The sequence below is a fragment of the Bactrocera oleae genome, chromosome 3, assembly GCF_042242935.1.
Source record: "Bactrocera oleae isolate idBacOlea1 chromosome 3, idBacOlea1, whole genome shotgun sequence".
NCBI classification, from domain to species: domain Eukaryota; kingdom Metazoa; phylum Arthropoda; class Insecta; order Diptera; family Tephritidae; genus Bactrocera; species Bactrocera oleae.
The window spans coordinates 81,549,459-81,571,019 of record NC_091537.1 but is presented as its reverse complement, the minus strand read 5'-3'; the positions used below and the strand labels follow the sequence as shown (position 1 = coordinate 81,571,019).

The 21,561-nt window shown below is 33.1% G+C and overlaps 1 protein-coding gene across 3 annotated transcripts in view; it reads right to left on the bottom strand.

Moving 5' to 3' along the window:
• The window catches only part of step (cytohesin steppke), a 112,834-nt gene that overhangs the window by 50,480 nt on the left and 40,793 nt on the right, over window positions 1-21,561 (bottom strand). Inside the window, exon 7 of one of the 3 annotated variants that reach the window (XR_004978066.2) lies at window positions 19,404-19,597. The exons of the other annotated variants lie outside the window; for them this stretch is intronic. The gene's annotated coding sequence lies outside the window, so the exon portion shown is untranslated. Of the gene's footprint in view, window positions 1-19,403; window positions 19,598-21,561 lie in introns of those variants that run through there. 3 annotated transcript variants of the gene reach the window in all.

Sequence of the window (21,561 nt, the reverse complement as noted above, 5' to 3'; positions counted from 1 at the left end):
TTGGTTCGATTTAGACAATTTTTGGCCGCAAGGTGGCATACTTTAATTGCATTATTCACGCAAAGTTTTACCCCGATATAATCATTGTTACCTGATTTGCATAGTGGAAAGTGAAAGAATCAGATGGAATTGAAAATGGTGTTACATGGGAAGTAAGCGTGGTTGTAGTCCGATTTCGCCCATTTTCGCACTATGACATAGAAACATGAAAAGAAATTATTATATAATATTATAGCATTAGCGGTTTAGGAGATATGCACATTAAACCTATTAGAGGCGGGACCACGCCCACGTTTTAACTGCAGATGCCCCTCCCTAATGTGATCCTGTGTACCAAATAACAGTCTTGTATCTTATTGCGGAGCTTAGTTATGGCAAGTTATTTGTTTTTGATTAATGGCGTTTTGGGGGCGTGGCAGTGGTCCGATTACGCCCATCTGCAATACCAACCGTCTCACGGTACCAAGAAATATGTCTACCAAGTTTCATAAAGATATCTCAATGTTTACTCAAGTTAGAGCTTGCACGGACGGACGGACAGACGGACGGACAGACAGTCACCCGGATTTCAACTCGTCTCTTCATCCTGATCATTTATATATATATAACCCTATATCTAACTCGATTAATTTTAGGTGATACAAACAACCGTTAGGTGAACAAAACTATTATACTCTGTAGCAACAGGTTGCGAGAGTATAATAAAAGGAAAAACGAGTGAAAAACGCGTGCAGTGGCAAAACGCGCTAATGGAAAGAGCATTTTGAGTTAACAAAGTGGGGTTCAGGCAAGAGCGACTAGCAAGAATATCATACTTTTAAGAGATATGAGTGAATTTTAGCGCATGACAAACACTTGTTGCTGCAGAATATACTTACATATGAAGTAATGACTATTCGCGTACCGACAACCAAAATAGACGCAGGCAATAAAGGAATATGAGTAAAGGTCTCAAAAGTGCACTTGGTAGCACAGTGTAAATGTGTGAATTTCGCGCAAAACAAATAAGATGCAAAACAAGCATACAAATAGGAACAGTAAATAATGCACAAACAATAAGAGATGGCCCCGCGTTGGGGCGCAAGCGGCCCAGCATTAGTCATAAAAGCGCAAGACGCCATTCAAGTATGAATGCATGTCGCTGGAGCTGGACATCAGCAGCCGCAAATTGGCACTGTTGGGCCAACACGACGCGACCGATGTAAATTTGCATTATTGGCGCGGCAAAACGAGAAACCGAATGAGCGTGTTTGCGACGTTAACGTCCAAGTCAGCGCGTTCGCAATCAGCTGCTTACTTCGTGTACGGGATGTCGCCGCATTGCGCAGCGAGATGAAATTGCAACGATAGCGCATATCACTAACGACGGTCGAACTAACTAACTATTTAGTATATATATATATACTAAATAATAATACATGTAGGTATATGTATGTGCGCAAGTCGAAGTAAGGCTAAGCATTGCAGGCCGTGGCTTGAGGGTGACCGTGCCGTGGTGACTGCAGTCATAAATATGAAATTATGGCAGTGTTGCACTTGGTTCTAAGCTCTTATGCATTAGGTGTAATAAATCTATAAGCAGCGTCATTAAGTATACGACGAGCAGACACAAGAGACGCGTGTTAGTGGCGAAAAATACTGTGGTTAGGGTAGAAGAGTGGTGCTGGGGCTTCAGGCGATGGCAACCGAAATTACCGTAGGGATAATAAATATTTGCTGTAGTATAAATAGTTATGCTAGATCAGCAAGTTAAGCCTAGTCGACGTGTTGTAGCTCATGCTCATAATACTGACTAGGAAATTTATGGCATAAAGGGAAGGAAAAATATGATAATTGAATTAGAAATGGTCAGTAAGAATTAATTAAATGGAAACAAGTTCGGAAGTACCCTCTAGGGTTCTTTTTTTCATCTTAGAAGAAGGGCAGTACTGAAGCTGGGAGTTTTAGTCAAGAACATGATGGAATTTTTTTATATTTGTAACATATTATATTTTTGCTGCATATAGCGAAGTCCAAAAGATTATCGGTATATACCTGCGGTTATAACTGACATATATTTATGCGAAAATTTATTGACTCGGCATTAGCGTGTCCCGGAAGTGGTTAAATAACCACTCTTAGTCAGTTTTGCGGCATCGTTCTCTTATCTCGATTCAGAAATATATGATTCTAAGAGCTTTAAATCATTTTTGAATAGACTGTCTTCCAGCGCTACGTTTTTGCCTGCTGTATGACGGCCACTGTCCAAAAATGTGTATTCATAAAATTCTCACAAGGCGGAAATTCAAACTTCTAGGACACCGAGCAATCGCGAAGAGCTCAACTGTCGATGGTGATCTCAGCAGTATATGGACAGTTTTTGGTACCAGAAGAAATCTGGAATTATGGATCGTAGTCGGGATATGAAAATGATTTTATCTGCGTTGATGGCAAAAGAGGCGCAATAATGCTCTTTGTCGAAAAGAATGGACAGCAGTATGCTCTACGGAGCTAAGATAGCGGATTTGATTTGGTTTAAGCTAAAATGTGTTTGTAGAAAGTTGACTTTGTAAAATATGTTCACTGTAGACCCTTAGACTTCGATATTTTATGGACAGAAGAGTTCTTTAACGAATGTTTTTTCAAGTATTAACGAATTCGAAATTTACATATCAACTGCAGAGAGTCAACAAACCTATCATCACAAAAAAAAATCAATACAATCGATTACACATTTTCGATAAATATCTTTATTTCTGTATAACCTTAAAGCTCCGGTCTTTTTGGACACAATACATCTCTTTTTTGTAGATTGTACTCAATCTAAATGATTTCGATTGCGGAGATTCGATAAATATCTACATACTCTCTAGAACCTTACACTCCGAAGATTTTTAAATGCAATTTTTCTCTTTTTTGTTAATTCTATTAGATATAAATAAATATGAAGATCGCACAGTTCAAATGTGATGATTGGAAAGCTTAAAGAGAGAGTGTTCAGAAGTCAAATTCAGAGAGAAATCAACCAAGCCGACTATATAGTTTCGATAAATACCACTTTTATGTCAGCAAAAAGTGATACTAGAATATGGAATATGTAAATATATGCGGCCCTTTGTAAATATGGTATATTACCTAAGTAAACTAATTATTATAATGGCCCGGCAGGCAATGTGCGCGACAGTGAGGCAGGCGACCAGTTAGTGAGGCATGAATGCCTAAGTGTGCATTGCTGTTGTATGGCACACGACACAACGTCGGCCCAATGGCCATTTGACAGCTAGAATTTCAACAGCACTACATATGTAATACCATGCAAAGAGCAAAAAAAAAAAAAGTAAAGTAATTAAAACATTATTGGTGTAGTTTATGTATTTAGAGTATAATAACTACATTTAACTACTGACATGCCCACATAACTTAGAAAAAACAGCCCTAAAAATGAATTGAAATGAAAAATGTGCGCTAGCAAACCATTAGCAAGAGCGTGAGTTCGGGTAGACGGTAGCAAGAGTGTATGACACGTGTGTGTATGTGTGTGTAAGTGACTCCGATAATTAGCGTAAGGAAGCAAGCTGGAGCCGAGAACTCAACAAAATTTAATAGAAACTGTAAATTAACGCCATAAAACAGCTGAACCACTTAAAAGGGGTACTACGATATTTCCCGCTTTCTCTGCGCAGAACTATAAACACGAATTTGCAATTCAAGAATATGAAAATGCTATAAATAAACTAAACAATTTCATGCTCGAAGCTAGTATTTAAAAAAAAAAATTAAAAACAAAAAAAAGTTTAGCAACTCGACTCACCCCTATTAAGTAGAGCTGTCAAAGTGACGTATCAATAAAAATTGCACAAAATACAGAAGTCCGGGCAGAGCAGCGACTCTTACAAGCGCTTATAAGCAGTGACGCATTCACGCTTGTTTCAATTATTAAATAAATTTTTCTATTGACATTGTGAATGCCAGCGAGCCAGAAAACAAAGGGTTTCATATACTCAACGAATTTAATCAAATATAAATTTTTTAGGATCAGTTAGCATGCTATGACATACAAGTAGCTCAATAGTAAAATTAACGTTTTTACGCTCGACAAAATTTTTATAAATTTCGCACTTCTTATTAATTGAATCAATTTGTTTGTGCGTGTAGGTCAATGATATTGTTTTCATGTTGACCTAGGTAAGTGAAACATAATTGATTTGAACACGCATGTGGTAAACGTTGGAAAAATATAAAAAAAAATAATCAAAGTCTATTAAGATGGAGGTGTGAAATTTTGTAAATAAATTAAATTAGAAAAATTTGACAAAATATTTTTTTTAATTTCGTTTAATTTATACAAGTGCAATGAAATGTTTGCAAAAATAATAGAAAACGAGTAAAAACGTGAACTTCGGTTAGAACGAAGCTATGTTATAATACACTTCCCAGGTGCATTTTTTATAGCATAAAAGATAATACAAACGATCTTTAGCTTGATTTTCAATGGTGAGTTTATATGGCAGTTATATGTTAAATCGGTCCATTCTGAAAAATTTCTTATCGTTGTACATCGTCAAATAAAAAAGTTTTCCATACAAGAACTTGATTTTGATGGGCCAGTTTTTATGACAGCTATAAGCTATAGTGGTGCAATATCGGCGCTTCCGACCAATTAGCAGCTTGTTAGGCAGCAAAGAACGTGTGCAAAATTTCAGATCGATATCGCGAAAAATGTGGGACTAAAATGCAATAATCCTCCAATTTTCCTGTCTTTACATAAAACACGTACTCCCACAAAATTTTATAGGGATACAACTCCTACTAACCGATATGTACAGTATACAACTTTAAGGGAAGGGCGAAAATACATTTATTCAGTATACGTGGATTTTAGATTATGTTAGGTCCGATCCGATATAATCCAAAGGTGAGTGTAAGTGAAACAACAGTGACCAGAATTTCATCAAGATTTCTCAATTCTTGACCCACATATAGGTATGTATAGTAAAAATTCGGATGGAGGGATGCAATTCTATATTATATTAGACCAATTACGGACATTTCTGAAAACAAATTCCCACAAATCGCGAGTTTTATACGAGCTAAGTTTTGTTGTGATAGCTTAGTGTTGTATTAGCAGTAACCGTTATTGGGGTCCGATATCTCTATTTTTAAGCTGCACTAAGAGATCATTATCTTACTGAAGGCAAAAAGCCAATCTATAGGTACTAAATACACCACACAAACATATACATATGTAGGTATGCTAATCTAAGTATTTACACATATGTTCACTCTATTATACCCATTTAGGCCTTTTATCAAGCTAAACAAACAAACTATGTAAAGTGAAATGCGTCGGGCAATTTTTAGTAGCAAGAAGCATAGAAAATCTTAACTTCAACACGAATATTAATAAAACTTAATTTATGTGAATTGTTTTGTTGATTTATGTGAAGAGTAAAATTTTTAGCACTACGCTAATTGTAGAATCTTACAAAGCACAGCAGTAAAGACCATAAAAATTCAAATGCCAGAACAGAACTGTGAGGCAGGCAATAAAAGTGTGAAATAAATAAATAGAAGAAAAATATTGTTAAATTACTACAAATAGCGATGTTGTTGTTGTGCGAATGTAGCCTGACACAATTTAAAAATTTGTTTTTGATTTTCTAAGAACTTTACGATGTGGTAGAAAGCAATCTGTGGCATTGTTCGAGTGACACAAAATTACTTGAAAATATGTTGAGCAAACTTGGGAACAGTACGGACAGTTTTCAGGTCTTCTCTAATACATAGTAGACGACGCGGCGATGATGCATAAAATAAATGTTGCGATAGATGGCGCTGTGCTCATTCAATTGAAGAAAGGTGAAGGAAAGCAGAAAATTTTGTGAAATACTATATGAACGTTTAAAAAATTATATTCAGAGAGGTTTAAAATTCCATAAAATGTCAATAGTGAAGTCAAAGCTTTTGAAAAGAAAGATTTAGAAAATCTTTTAGAAAATATAACCATAACGGAGGTATGAATAATATTCAAAAAATTATATTGTTTAATAAATTTTATTCTGAGGTTTAAAATTTAATAAAATGTCAAATGTGAATTGAAAGCAAGCTTTTAAGAAAGCTTTAAAAAAGCTCTTAGAAAATAATATCATAACGGGAAACATTTCATGAAATATTTTATGTAGATTTAACAAATTATATTCACAGAGCTTTGAAATTTAATAGAATATCAAAAGTAAAAGCTTTTGAAGAAAGCTTTAAAAAGGCTTTTAGAAAATAATCCTAGGCCAAGCTTAGAGATCTTGAATTTGTCGTAAAAACCTTTAATTGGTCCAATTGGTGCTATATTATTTCATTTGAGAATATACAGCTTACTTGAATCCGAAGTGGGAGGGCTTCTCGTCTTGAGCTTTTAAAATCTGTTCAATTTATTAATACTGGAGGTTAATTTGAATGATTTTTATCCAGTGAGAGGACTTTATATGAAAACTAAGTGCATGTGTTGTAGTACCCATGTGATTTTTTGAAAGATTTTTTTTGTTCAAAATTACTCAAACTTAGTTCAAGGTTATTTGGACTTAGTTCGAGGTTATTCCTACTCGATTTTCCTGATTTTTATTTAACCCGATACGATCTGGAATTTCGAAACAGAACTGAAAATTTTGGAAAGATCAAATTAAGATTAAGCTTTTCTTAAGATTTTTTTTCAATCTTAGTTTTAAAGTCGCAAAAATTCGACGCTTTTTCCCAATAAGATTAGGAATTTTGAAACAACATTAAAAATTTTGGGAACACCAAGTTTTAGATCGAGCTTTTCTAAAGTTTTTTTTCAATTTTACAATCAAAATCGCACAAATTCGATGGTTTATCCAAATATGATCTGGAATATCGAACCAGTACTGCAATTTATCAGGAATTTTTAAGCAGCTCTGAAAATATTGGGAAGATCAACGTTTAGATCAAGCTTTTCTTAAAACCTTTTTTCAATCGTAATTTCGAAATCAATCTGGAATTTCGAACCAGTACTATACATTTTGGGAACACCTTTAGTGAAAATTTTTCTTGAAACTTTGCTGAACTCTGAATGTTAAAACTCCATCAGCATCAGCTGACTGATTTTGAAATTACAAAATCAGACGAACTTGAGCCTCGTTAATGATAGAACAATGCAAATTTTTCCCATTATTTTGTCACACCACTGTACTTAAGCATATTGTCCAAGCGCGCAGCTGCCGCTTAACAGTATTTAAGGAACACAAAAAAAAAACGATTACAAACACACAATAATTGATCTCTTAATGTGTTTTGGGGTCAATTCAGCTGCCATAACTTCGACTTCGTCACACGATTGGCATGCAAGTGCCAGCGGGCATTTGTCACCCAACAACCGGAAGTGGATAATTTGCGCGCCGCAACACTTTGTAAGAATAACAACAACAATAGCGGCATTTAATAAGAAACGAAATAAGCGTAAGACTTCTTGAATGGATAGGGAGAGAAAGAGAGAGTGGGTGGGGTGGCGGAAAACTTGTCGGCGAAACATTTAAAGCAACAATAGTAAGTGTTTGTAGTTTGCTGAAAAGTTCGCACGAGAGATGTGAGAGAGTAAGTGTTTTTAACATTTAATAAAAATATCAAGGACACATGACATTGTACAAGGCGTGCGAATACTGTAAGTACCGTAAGTGTATGGTGTAGGCCTATGGAGAAAGTAATATTTTGTGCAAAATATGACGCCATTCTCAATTATACATACACATAAGTAAGTATGTATTTGTGTGCGTGCGTGCAGCGCCGGTTATGGTGCGCAGACATGCACGCCTGCATGTTAAACACGGCAATTAATGCAAGTACACATACATATATGGCAGTATGTATTTATGTAGACAGATATGCGCTTAACGCGTTGGCTGCTTAAAAGCTCTACGCTTTATGGCGTCTAGCCAAATACTAGCGCCTAGGACATGTGTTGTTTACACAGCGAAAGGATCACAACATTCATGAGAGGTAAAAATGGTGGTCTATGTACTATACATATGTACATATGTATGTAGGCATGTAGCTTATGTACCTAGTTGAAGGACACTAAGTGCTCGTGTAGGCTAGTAGTTATAAATTCAGCTGTCAACATAGCGGCTTCTAGCCTGACAACACCACCACCAACACACACAACTGCTGGGGTTGCAACAACTTTTTCATACAAGAAAATTATTGATCGATAATGGCTTGTGGTGTGGCTGTTTGAACAGTAGGGTTGGTTGATACTTTAGCTTGTACCGTTCGCTTTAATGACAGTTGTTGTTGTTATTTTCGCCAACACGTGCAAAAATACAGCAATGATAGTAAAACCACAACAATAATACCAAAAACTACAATAATAAATCCAACAACAACAATAAATCCAACAACAACAATAATGCAAAAAAAAAAAACAATTTTAATAAAAATGACAATAATATCAAAAACAACAACAATTTCAGAAACAAATTACAACAACAACAAAAATACGACCAGCGGCACCACAAAAGCGGCAGGTGTGTCCAACAACCGGTACTGTTGTTACAACACATCTACAAATCTATGTATAGTATGTATGCGTGTGTGTTTTGCAAAAGTGACTGCCCAGTGGCTTTCAGCTGGTTGCTCACATCTTCTGTTCTGGCCCATACGCACGCTAACTGTGTCTTTTTATTATTGTTGAAAGGCTAGTACATTTAGCTAGCGTGTTGCTATTGGAATGAAAATTTGTAAATTGTTAATGAATGCACGCAAAGTCGCTTTCAGCGCCAATTACTCAAATGCAAGTCGCGGCTGCTGAACTTTACATCCGCCAGCGCGACAATTGTGCGTCTATTCAGATGTTCTGAAGTGTGCTTTTTTCACTTTTAATTTCCATACAAACATAGTGGGCAAATGTACAGTAGTACCATAAGAACATACAGTGGCTCAAAAAAGTGTACGTATAACACTTTGACGTCCAAAGTTTGGCTCAGTTTCGAACTATATTTTAATTTAAAATTTTTTTGTGACACATAATCTACAAAATTTTGGTAGTAGGCACATACAGTGGCTCAAAAAAGTATTGGTATACATTTTTATAATGCAAGTTTCGACTCAGTTTTGGATTATTGTTTCACTTTCAATTTCCATGCATAGAAAATGTACAAATGTGAAGTAATAGGTACACACAGTGGCTCCAAAAAGTGTTCGCATAACAGTTTGTAACACAAATTTTGGCTCAATTTCGAAGTATTATTTCATTTTACATTGTTTTTAATGCATAATTTACAAAAGTAAGGTACATACAGTGTCTCCAAAAAATTGTCGTACAAAGATTAGTAAATATAATTTCGGCTCAGTTTTTCACTTTCTATTTTCTATACACACAAAATGTACAAGTTTTAAGTTGTAGGTATATACAGTGGCCCAAAAAAATATTCGTATAACACCTAGTAATGCAAGTTTCGCCTCAATTTTCAATTATTTGTCTCCTAATATAATATTATATTTCTTCCACTTACATAACTGCGAAATTGAAAGTAGTAGGTATTTACAGTGCCTTATAAAACTGTTCGTATAAAACTATGTATTTGCACTGACTTGTCGCATTCTTAAATAATTTTTGTTAATAAGAATTGCAAAAATGTGTGAAATTATTTCATTATGTGAACAAAACCTGAAAATATAGAACTGTATTGGAGAACAAAATGGTCGTGTTATAAATTTTCACCAAAAAACGTATATATATTTTTTTTAAAAAATTAATTTTTTTAAGATTAAATAATATAACAAAACTTTATATAAATTAATAATATAATAAAAATATTTTTAAGTAAATTTAAGTTTAAAAATTTTAAAGATAAATTGACATTCAAATGCTTTAAAAATTAATTTCAGCTTCAATATTGTTAAAATATTTCCAAAAAATAATATACATACATGTACATGTTCGTATATATTCGTGTCAAATTAATTATTTAAACTATTTTCATTTCATTTTTTAATTTATATACTCTACTTTTATTTTGTTTTATTTTTTATTTCTTTTTTTTTTATATTTTTATAATTCTTTTTTTTTATACAATTTTTTTATATTTTTTTTTATAATTTGTTTTGAACTATTTTTATATTTTTGCTCTTCTATCAAGAGTTTAATGTTTCAAAACAAATCTCGAATATTGTTTGTGAAACAAGTTAATAACTGTTTTATATTGAAAATATAGATAGTTAGTAGAAAAAAGTATAAGATGTTCCCATAATTTTCAGGTTTAACTCTTCAAGAATCTACTGATATATATTTTTTATTCAGCTTGAGAGTTATAGCCTTGATATATGATTCTTATATTTAAAGTCATCCGATAAGATTATATATTGTTATATTAAGTTTTGCTGAAAACTACAACCAAACAATAAAGTTGCAAGAAGCTGGACAATCAAAGCGTACCACAACTCTGCATACGATTGCCATTAGATGTCCCCGAGCTAAGCAAACTTGAATTCATTTTCGAATATTTCTGAATTTTGGTCCACTTATGTATACTATAATATACAAACTATCGAAAATTATAGGCGACCGACTATTTGCAGCCACTGTATATGCATATGCCTAAAGTATGGCACTTTACAATAAACCATTCACAAACTGCTCCCCGCCGCAATTCGCTGCCTTTGTATGCGCCCTTTGCAATCAAGCTGGAAGGCCTTGTAGTGGCACCCCACCATTCACCAACAGCAGCACCTCGAATGGTGGCAAGTCGTTAGAATGCATTTGTCACTATGACGGCAATTTACAACATTTACAATTGTGCAACGGCCAAATGGTGCGGCGGCCGGCTTCATTGTTTGCCACACAGCGACGCTAACGCTAATAGGAGCCCCCCACCAATACTAGTAACAACACGACGAACACGAATAGGATAATAGAAAGATAGATAGATAGATGATAAAAAGGCAAAAAGCAAAGTTGCATAGTGAAAATTTACATGGAAATCAACAATGTGATTGGCGCAGCAGTTTGCTACAATTGTCGTCATTCATGCACAGACACATACAAATATTCATGCATACATATACGGTATACATGTTGCAATTCTAGTTAGATAGATATATGTATATGTGTGTACTTTGGCTCACAACTGCAGACCAAAAGCCAAAAATCTACGCTTCTAAGCATGTATGTTGTATATATGTACATATGTGTAAATCATTGGTGGAACAAAGCCAGCAGCAAGTATGCATTTTGTATTTCTAAAACATCCGATGAACAAAGCCAGCAGCGGTCCGCCAATGCGGTCACAACTAAATTTACCGCAAGCAAGGAAACTATCACTTAACTTTGGCTGACTACCCGCAGTAGCTATGTATTAGACTGTTAGTAACTGCTTTACAAATATAGAAAACAATGTGTTTGTTATTGTTCTTGCAGTGGTAGTAAATTGTTGAAGTAATCGAATTAAAGCATAGAATGAAATAACAAAAAAACACATTGACTTCGGAACAACGAAGCTTTAATTCCCTTTACAAATAAAAAAGTTTACATACAAGAACTTAATTTGGATGGTGATAGTGACAGGATCTGAATAATTTCAATGGAGATTGTACCGTTGCCTTGGACAATAATTTATGCCGAATTTCGTGAAGATATATCGGCAAAAAAACAAGTTTTCCATACCAGAACTAGATTTTGATCGTCCAGTTTGTATGGCAGCTATATGCTATAGTGGTCCGATAACTTCGCTTCCGACAAATCAGCAGCTTCTGGGGATTAAAGGACGCGAACGAAATTCCAGATCGATATCTCGAAATCTGATGGACCAGTTCGCGTATATGCAGACAGATGGACGTGGCTTAATCGACGCCACTCGTCACACTGATCATTTATATATACATTTTATAGAATCTCCGATGTTTCATTCGGGGTGTTACAAGCAACGTGGCAAACTTAATATACTCTGTGCAGGGTATAAATATATGGCATGGTGCGCAAAAGAGCGATAAAACTCATCTTCAATAACTAGAGGTTAAGAATAATAAAAAGTAAGAACACTTAAGTACCAAGTAGATCTATAAATGATTTTCAGAAGAATTTACAGAGAACTAAAAAAAAAATTAAGTTTACTTACTTTATTTAAGATTACTAGGAAAACATTTTTTCTTACGAAAATCGGTTCGATGTAACCGAAACGAACTCATATATTGAAAATACTATCAGAATTTACAGGAAATTTAAAAATATCGAATTCTTAAGCTGAGAAAGTTATCATTAGCAGTATATAGAAGATCTATCTAACATTCGTTCCAACGAAAATCGGGTCCACGTAACCGAATATTGCAAACGTCTATCAAACCTTATAGAAGATTGGAAAAATTTTAATTAAAAATTTGTTAAGAAAGTTATTGGAGGAAAATAGCATAGTTATCCCACGTTCGTTCCGGAAATCGGAACTACATAAATCCAGATATTGCAAAAGACTATCAACTCGTCAGCATTGCTCCCAATTATTTGAGGAATACATCTATTCTACCGATGCAACAACGTTTATGGATATGTAAAACTATTTCGGCGTACAGTCAAGTTGTCGTAAACGAAAGGAGCCTGGATTTTTAGCCAACAAAGAACTGTAAACTCAACAGCAATCCTCAAATTTTTTGGGGAAATTCTGCGACCTCTACATGAACAAGAAGAAAGTTTTCGAACCTATTAATATATTGCGCGAGGATGCAGTAGATAACTAAAATTTACCAATTACGGGTGAAGCTGTCACTCTCCTCTAACAATACCTTAAAACAAGATCCAGCTAAATTAGCACGAAAAATATTTTTTTTTTGTTTCTTGGGTTCCTGATTTATTAGACATAGTGGGTGTTATAGTTTCGTAATACATAATTATAGTGTGATCTACATACATATGTACATACAAAACACTCGAACTAGATAAAAATTTATTACAGCATAGTGTAATATAAAATGTTCGTAAAATGGTAAACAAGCTTATCGGAACTGGGTTTTTCCTATAAGCTGTGGGGTGTAAAAGACAGCGGCTTGCAGAGTAACGGTTAGTGAGTAATAAAGTGAACAAGAGAATTAAACGGCGCATCATAGAGACATACATATTTATTAATTGACGTCATGTAACTAGAAGTATATAATTAATATGCTATCTCTTTTGAGAGAACCAACAAACTGCTCTTAAAGCAAGCAAAAACCTCAAAACTTATAAAATGAAAGTCAGGCAACTCGTCATTTTAAATTTGAATAAATAAAAAAGTATTAGTTTCTTTGAAGACTACAAGTAAATGAGAAGTAACCCAACAGGTCTTATTTAACTTAATTGAAGCAACAGGTCGACCCGTCGACTTTTTAAGATATTCTGATAAATGATTTCGCCACAATATATTTACTTTCAATTTTTAAGATTTCGATAAAAATTTAATTAATTCTACACGCAGACACAGCACAAACAAAACTATATATATTCATTAGAGATTAACAAATTGTCACAATTTTACTGGAAAAGTACGCTATAAACACAGATACCATTTAATGATTGACTCAAGGGAACTGATAAGAATAGAAAACAATAAATATACTAATAATTGTGACATAATTTTTCCGAAATAACTTTAATTTTGTTGGAAATAATTTACAAAAATTCGCACATAGATATAAGAAAATAATATTTTATTGACACTTATATAGATATGTCGAAGAAATACCAATAATATTATTAAAATTATATAAAAAAGAGAGAAAAACAAAAAAATCTGCAAATATAATAATTAAAATATTTTTTTTATTTTTTTAAATATTAAAAAAAAAATATTGAAAAAATAAATTATAAAAAATATTAAAATATATATATATACATATTAAAAATAAAAAAATATACATATACATATTAAAAATAAAAAAATATATATACATATTAAAAATAAAAAAATATATATATACATATTAAAAATAAAAAAAAATATTTATACATATTAAAAATAAAAAAATATATATATACATATTAAAAATAAAAAAATATATATATACATATTAAAAATAAAAAATATATATATACATATTAAAAATAAAAAAATATATATTAAAAAATTTATATAGGTATATTTAAAAAAATATATATATTTAAAAAAAATTATACTGAAACAAAATATATTAAAAAAAACAAAAACTTTTTTTGAACGAAATTTACTATTTTTTTATATGACAGTTGAAGCTTATGTAGAAATATTTGAAATGCTTTTGAAGTTTTCGAGATTTATTGTTTTATTTATATATATTTTTCTTCACTGAATACAAGGCCAAAATAAATTATTATTTTGTTTGCTAATTTTATAAAACGAAATTCTGTCCGAATTACTGCAAAGTAAACTAAAGAAATGAGTCACCTACAGACAGAAATTAGCATTTGAAGAAAATAGTATACGTGCGTAACTGCATGCCATAACTGACGTCAAACATATTTTGATATCGTTGAAAAAATATAAATAATCGAAAAAGACTACAAATTGACTCAACTAAGTTTATGTAGTAGGCAATGAATTTTGGCACAAACCAACAACCGATTAGAACCGAGTTCTTGTATAGAAACTGTTTTTATTTGAGAATATCTTTTCACCAAATTTGACATAGAGTATTAACCAAGACAATGCTACTATCTTCGAACATGTTGATCAAATTGGACCACTATAGCATATAGCCAAACAAACCGACCGTTCAAATAAAATTCGTATATGAAAAAAATTTTATTTGACGAATTATGTTCACAAAATTTAGTATGGATCACTGTTTAAGCCAACTGTAGAATCTTCGAAGAAATTGTTCAGATCGGATCATCATAGCATATGGCTGCCATACAAACTGAGCGATCAAAATCGAATTTTTGTATATAAAACTTTTTATATTTTACGGGGTATCTTCACGAAATTCGGCTTGGATTCCTGTCTAAGGCAACGGTACAATATCCGAAGAAATTGTTCAGATCCGACCACTATAGCATATAGCGTTCATAGAAACTGACAGAAAAATATCAAGTTTTTATATGACAACTTTTTTATTTCTAATGCAAATTACTTGCATAGCTTCGGAACAGCTGAACTTAACACTTTTTCTTGTTTTATTTCTATATAAACCACACTTTTACTTAGTACCATAGATATATTTTCATACATAGCGCCGTAGCTAATTTGCTATCAATTGCCATACATTTGTATCCACTTATAAGTCTAACATTTCATTATAATGCCCAGGCAAGGTTTTATAAGTGTAACACATGTGCGCTTTTGAAGAAGATACCAACGCAAAAAGGCACAGACTATCCAAATTGTGGCTGGCGACAAACGAAATTTCACTATGGGTCAGCCAGCAACAAATAAGCACGTTGCGTTTGCTAAAACCAACGTTGATATTATTTATAAAAAAAAAAAATAAATAAAAACAAAAAAAAACGCACACACACAAAAATACATACGTACATATATAGCAGGTATTTTCCTTCTATACGTGTATATGTATATAATGGCCAAATAGCAACGGCTACCAGCGCTGCTGGGCTGCACCGACGAAAAATATGCAAAAATGCGTAAAAAGTAAAAATAGCAAGAGAACAACACAATTGATTTTGTATGCGAGGCATGCGAAAAATCTTTTCTTATTATTTTTCTTTTTTTTTTTTTGCTGGCGAGTAGAGTGTGCTAACTCGTCACAATGCATATATACATATATGTAAGTCCATATGTATTTACATGCTATATAGTTGCTTGGGTAACCGGTTAAATCGCTAAAAGTGTTGTTGCCCTTTGTTGATAAAGCAAAATAATCAAATTAAGAATTTGGCTGAATTTCACAAATATACACATATGTATATGTAAATATGTATGTATATAGTATAATGGAATAAAGATAATATAGCGCAAGCAACGTTTCTGCTTAAGCCAAAATCTCATGTTATAAGAAAAAGTTCAAAATTGCAATTTTTATTTAAAAAAAATTTTTTTTTTTTTAATTTTTTTTTTAAATACACTAAGCTCATAACCAGCGCAAATGATAAGATAATACGTAGTGTGCACTTCATTACACACGTTAAATCACTTAATAAGAATACAAGTAGCACACACACAACCATATTATACATATGTATATTTATTAAGTGATGATTTGCTCGTTGTTTTACAGATAGTTTGTGAGCCGTCAAAACAAAACTTAGCAGCAGACTTGCGCGTGCATTCCTCCTTCGGTCGGTCGGTCGTTGGTTACAAATATAGTCAGCCAAAAACAAACGATAGCAAATACTATGCACATATTTGTATGTATGTATGTATGTATGTATGTATGTATGTATGTATGTATGTATGTAAGTGCAAGTGTACAAAATTCGCGACAACAAAGAAATCGAAGGGCACTTGAGGCATCAATGTAATGCTTTTCAATATAATTTTTGTTGTTTTGGTTGCTGTCACACTATATATTCACTATATCTGCAATGCTTACTGCTTTGACCAAAGAATTTTTGCACTTTCTATACACTTTACACTTTTACACAAAACTTCAGCTGCTTTTTAATGCAAATGAAAGCTTGCAAACAATTTGCAGCTAATTTTCAAGAAAAAAATTTTCAGTAAAATTTTTTTTTTTAATAAAATTTTTTTTTACAAAAATTTATTAAGTACGCACTAACTAACTGCATACATTTATCGATTGCACTTATTTGTTTATTTTTCTTTTTTATGAAGTTTGCAAATTTTATCAACGTTTTGTTGCTTACGCGCGCGTACATCAACCGTCACGCCAACATTTTGTTTAGATTCTCGAACTCAGACTGAAATCGTAAAGTCAAAAATAACAGCTGAAACGTTCAGCAGGTCTCGCGGCTGCAACTACTGTCAAACAAACCGACAACCCAAACAACCAGCCAGTCTGCCAAGCAGCCCTCAGTTGGTGAGCGCGCTCTCGCAGTCAGCAAATGACCAAAACTAAAGAGACATCTACTCTACGGTATATCGATTGCTGTCTTTGTTTTGATATGCTCAAACGCTCTCGTTGGCTGCCGGAAGTTTGTTGTAAGTAACGGCTGAATAGCTGATTTCTCGCCGGTGCACGATGTTGCTTATTTTGTATGCGCTTGTTGACTTGACTTGACTTGAGGTTATTGTTTTTCTTTTGTGGCGCACCACAATATACATACTTGTACTCTTGGCAACTGTTGCTATTGCGGCAACGCTGAGATGGATCAGTCACTTTTTGTTTTCTATTTTTGTCGAAGATACACGCGCTCATATGTTTGCTTTTAGTATTTAGCACCTTATTTATCTTATCAATGGAAAATTATCTCACATTATGGTTGTCAAAAGTTTGTGACATAAACATGTCAAATGCTCTCATAATCAACGGCGCTTAGTTTGTACAGCGAAAGTGCGGTTATAAATTTGTAAGATACGCAAATATTTGGCACATTTATACCAAAGCGTCAAACAATACAATGTTTATTTTGATGAAATTTTATCATTATTTTTGCGAGAACGAAACGCTGAATATACTGAGAGTAAGAGAAGATTATCAAGAGCGTAACATGATAATAGACTAAATAAGAAGAGAGTGCATATTGGTGGCAAGATCTTCTGATTAGAGGTTAAAAAAAGTGAAATATACTTTGGTTATTTGCGATTATTAGTCTTAGGAAAATTACAAAAGCGTTTAAGTACTCAACACATATTTACCAGAATATTAAGTTGTATGAAAATAAATATAATAAAAAACGTTATAACACAAATATGTCAAGACAAAACGTTAAATTCGGTTGTATCAAAGCTATGATACCCTAAACAAAACATAGTTTCAATACAAGAACTGGATTTTGCTCGTTAAGTTTGTATGGCAGCCATATGCTATAGTGCTCCGATGTGAACAATATGTTCGAAGATTGTAGCGCTGCTTTGGACAATAATCTGTGCCAAATTTTAAATAGATATATTGTCAAATAAGAAAGTTTGTCGTACATGAACTTGATTTGGACCGGTCAATTTATATGACAGCTGTATGCTATAGTGGTCCGATCTGTATAAGTTGAGTGGATATTGTAGTGCTGCCTTGGACAATAATATCTGACAAATTTCATGAAGATAATCGTTAAATCAAAAGTTTTTCACACAAGAACTTGATTTTGATCGATCAGTTTGAGTGACAGCTGTATGCTATAGTGATCCGAAATCGGCGTTTCCACAAAATGAGCAGCTTCGTGGAAAAAACTGAGGGACTAGTGCGCTTACTTACAGACGGATATGGCTAAATCGACTCAGCTAGCCCGCTGATCATTTATAATACATTTATACTTTCTCCGACGTTTCTTTCTGGGTGTTACAAACTTTGTGGCAAATTAATATACCCTGTTCAAGTTACTTTCAAAGTGTTTAGGCGCAAATTCGAATGTCATCATCAATGTCATCTAATCTTATCTTCTCTAAAAGAGTGTACAATGTAAGTGGGCTATATGGAAAGGTGTGTTAAGTGAATGGAATCGTGGGAATATGCAAAGAGGTGTGCAATATCATACAGATATACATATATACGTTACTAAAAAACTTGGAAACAGAAATAAATATTTTTCGTAGATTTTTGTATTATGGATACGCAACGAAAAACCTCAAATTTTAACGGAAATGCAACATTAAAATTATAAGAAATAAAAATAATTATGCCATCACTTTAAGTACCTACAGTTACTAAGCGCATTGTATTTCATTAACGGAATAAATATGACTCATACAGAGGCATACACGCAAAGCATATGAAACATCAAATATACATAGATATGACTTAATTCATCATTGCAAGCTTCTCAGTAAATACTTTCTACTATAAGTGTACAAATTACTCACTTGATAGCAGCGCTATTAAAATTTTTCAAAATGAATTGTACGAATTCTAGCTATAAACAAATTTATCGGCTTTCTCTTAAAAATTTTTATTACAGAAATTCTCTTTGCTGAATATAAACACATGCAAATGCGTTAGCATTCTGAGCTTCAACAAATATGTTTGCATATTTTTAGGCGCATGTTAAGTTGAAACAAAGCAGACAAGTCTTGACTAACTGATAACTGATATTGATATAGAAATTATTGTTTAAATATGTTTTCATACTCTGAACATATTTTATTATGTTTGCCACGAAATTTGTGGCAACCGCAAGTACATGTCGGACAGTTAGGTCGTATTGGCCATGCCCGTCTGTCTCAAAATAAAGCAACTTATTTGTTGGAACCACCGATATCAGACTACTGTTTCATATCGCTGCCAAACAAACAGAAACGATCAAAATCAAGTTTTTGTATGGAAAACTTTTGAGTTTGACGAGATATCTTCACGAAATTTGACATAGATTATTATCCGAGGCAGCGTTACAATCTCCGCAGAAATTGTTTAGATCGGACTACAATAGCACATAGCTGCCATAGAAACTGACCGGTCAAAACCCAGATAAAGATCGTTTTATACCCTTTTACGCCACAAGAAATTTTTTAGCGAAGAGTTTATAGGTTCGGTGTAGCCGCAGTTAACGTCTTTTCTTGGTTTTGTTTGCAAAAACTATCAACTCCGGTCTAGCACCAAAGCAATAACACTGAAGTCAAAAATAATAAGAAATATTCTGATTAAGACAATGTATAAACAATTATTTTAAAGTTCATTTCTAAATATACGATAATAATTAATTTTCCTTGTTCATATCTAACCGTACATACATACATATGTATGTTGAAAATGCTAAGCTTATCATTGCACTCGCAGTTTATTACATTTTTTAAGAAAATAAAAATACAATTAATTTTTTTACGACATTGACATACATAGCGCGCTGATAACACTGGCTATTTTCTTTATACTTATCACAGCAGTATTTAAATGCAACTCTTTAAGCATAAGTACAAACAATTCATAATTATAAAAAAATAAAAATTACTAACCTGAATTGTGTATTTCACTTTTCTGCGAAAGACTAATTTTTGCATTACTTTCATACTTTTTTTAATTTACAACACTCGAGCACTTTCATTGGGATTATTTACACGGAAAACTAAACGAGCAATTAACTAGTATATAAGCACTAAAAAATAAGAACAATTCACTAAACTACCGTTTGGACAATTGGTTAGTCGAAGCACGCTTACAACTGCCAGGTTAACTTTCCGGCAAAATAAGAAACCATGTGCTAGCCGAAAGGGCCTGTCAAGCAAATGTAAAACAAAAAATGTAAAGCGCAACTCGAAAACAAATTTTAAAGTGAATTGTGATAATATGCCAGCGAAGAAACAACAACAATATTGTTTACTACACGCTTTCGGTCGTCAGCACGTGCAACTAGAATATACTATAAATAATATTATAACAAAAAACTGGTTGCAATCGGTTAATTTTTATAGTGCACGCTGCTACAAATTTGCATAACCAGTTAGACACGCGCTGACCGCCCAAACAGCTTGTGTTTATTTTAGAAATTTATTATTTATAATTTGAAGCGCCGGTAAGTCTCGTCGCCAAATACATATGTAATTCTCACGCCCACTACAATATTTTAAGAGTAAAAACAAAGTCGCGTGAGTGTAACGACCAAGTTGTTGCCGATTTTTGCATGTACGAGTATGTTGTTGATGTGATAAGGTATAAAGTTAAAGAAAAAAAATTTAACCAATTTTTATCCAAAAAATACTGACTCAAAGCGAAACAAGAAACAACGTTAATTTCGGTTACACCGAAGTTAGAATACACTTCACATATAAAGAAGTTGCCATACATTGATCGTTCAGTTTGTATGACAAATTTGGTGAAGATTTCTTGAAAAATAAAAAAAGTTTTTTATATAAGTATTTAATTTTAATCGTTCAGTTTGTATGGCAGCTATATAATATAGTGATCCGATATTGGCAGTTCCAATAAATGAGCTGTTTTTTGTGGAGAAAAGGACGTATATGATCAGATCGATATCTCAAAAACTCTGCGGCTAATTCGCCTATATATATACAAACAGACGGACAGACGATCAGGGCTAAATGAACTGAGCGTGTTACGCTGTAACTTTATATACACATGTCATAGCGTATCCGACGCTAAATTTGTTACAAACTTGGTGGCAAACTTAATATACCCTGCTCAGGGTATAATGAAATTTTATAACTCTGGCAATACGATAATGTAAAAGAGAAGCCAAACTGTCGGTGAAATGAGAAATGTGTCAATTAGTAATTGGAAACATACAACAAAGCATGTATGCAAATAAGCTGCATTTCAGCGAATTCCCCACTCAATAGGTAAACAAGCAAACCAAATAAACGAAGAAAAGCGGGCTAATGCAGAAATTGCAATATAAAAACAAAATCAAACATGATGTACATATTTACAAATTATGACGAAGCAATAAAAAGTATTGTAGTAGCGTGACTTGTTTGATGGAAACACTATTACCCAAATCAATTAAAAAATACAGTGTTATTTTTTACTAAAACAACAACGTTTGACATTAGAAACCAAAACCAAACAAAGCGACTTTGCGCTGCAGCTTGTCAACAGCAAAAGAAGCAAAGTCTGGCT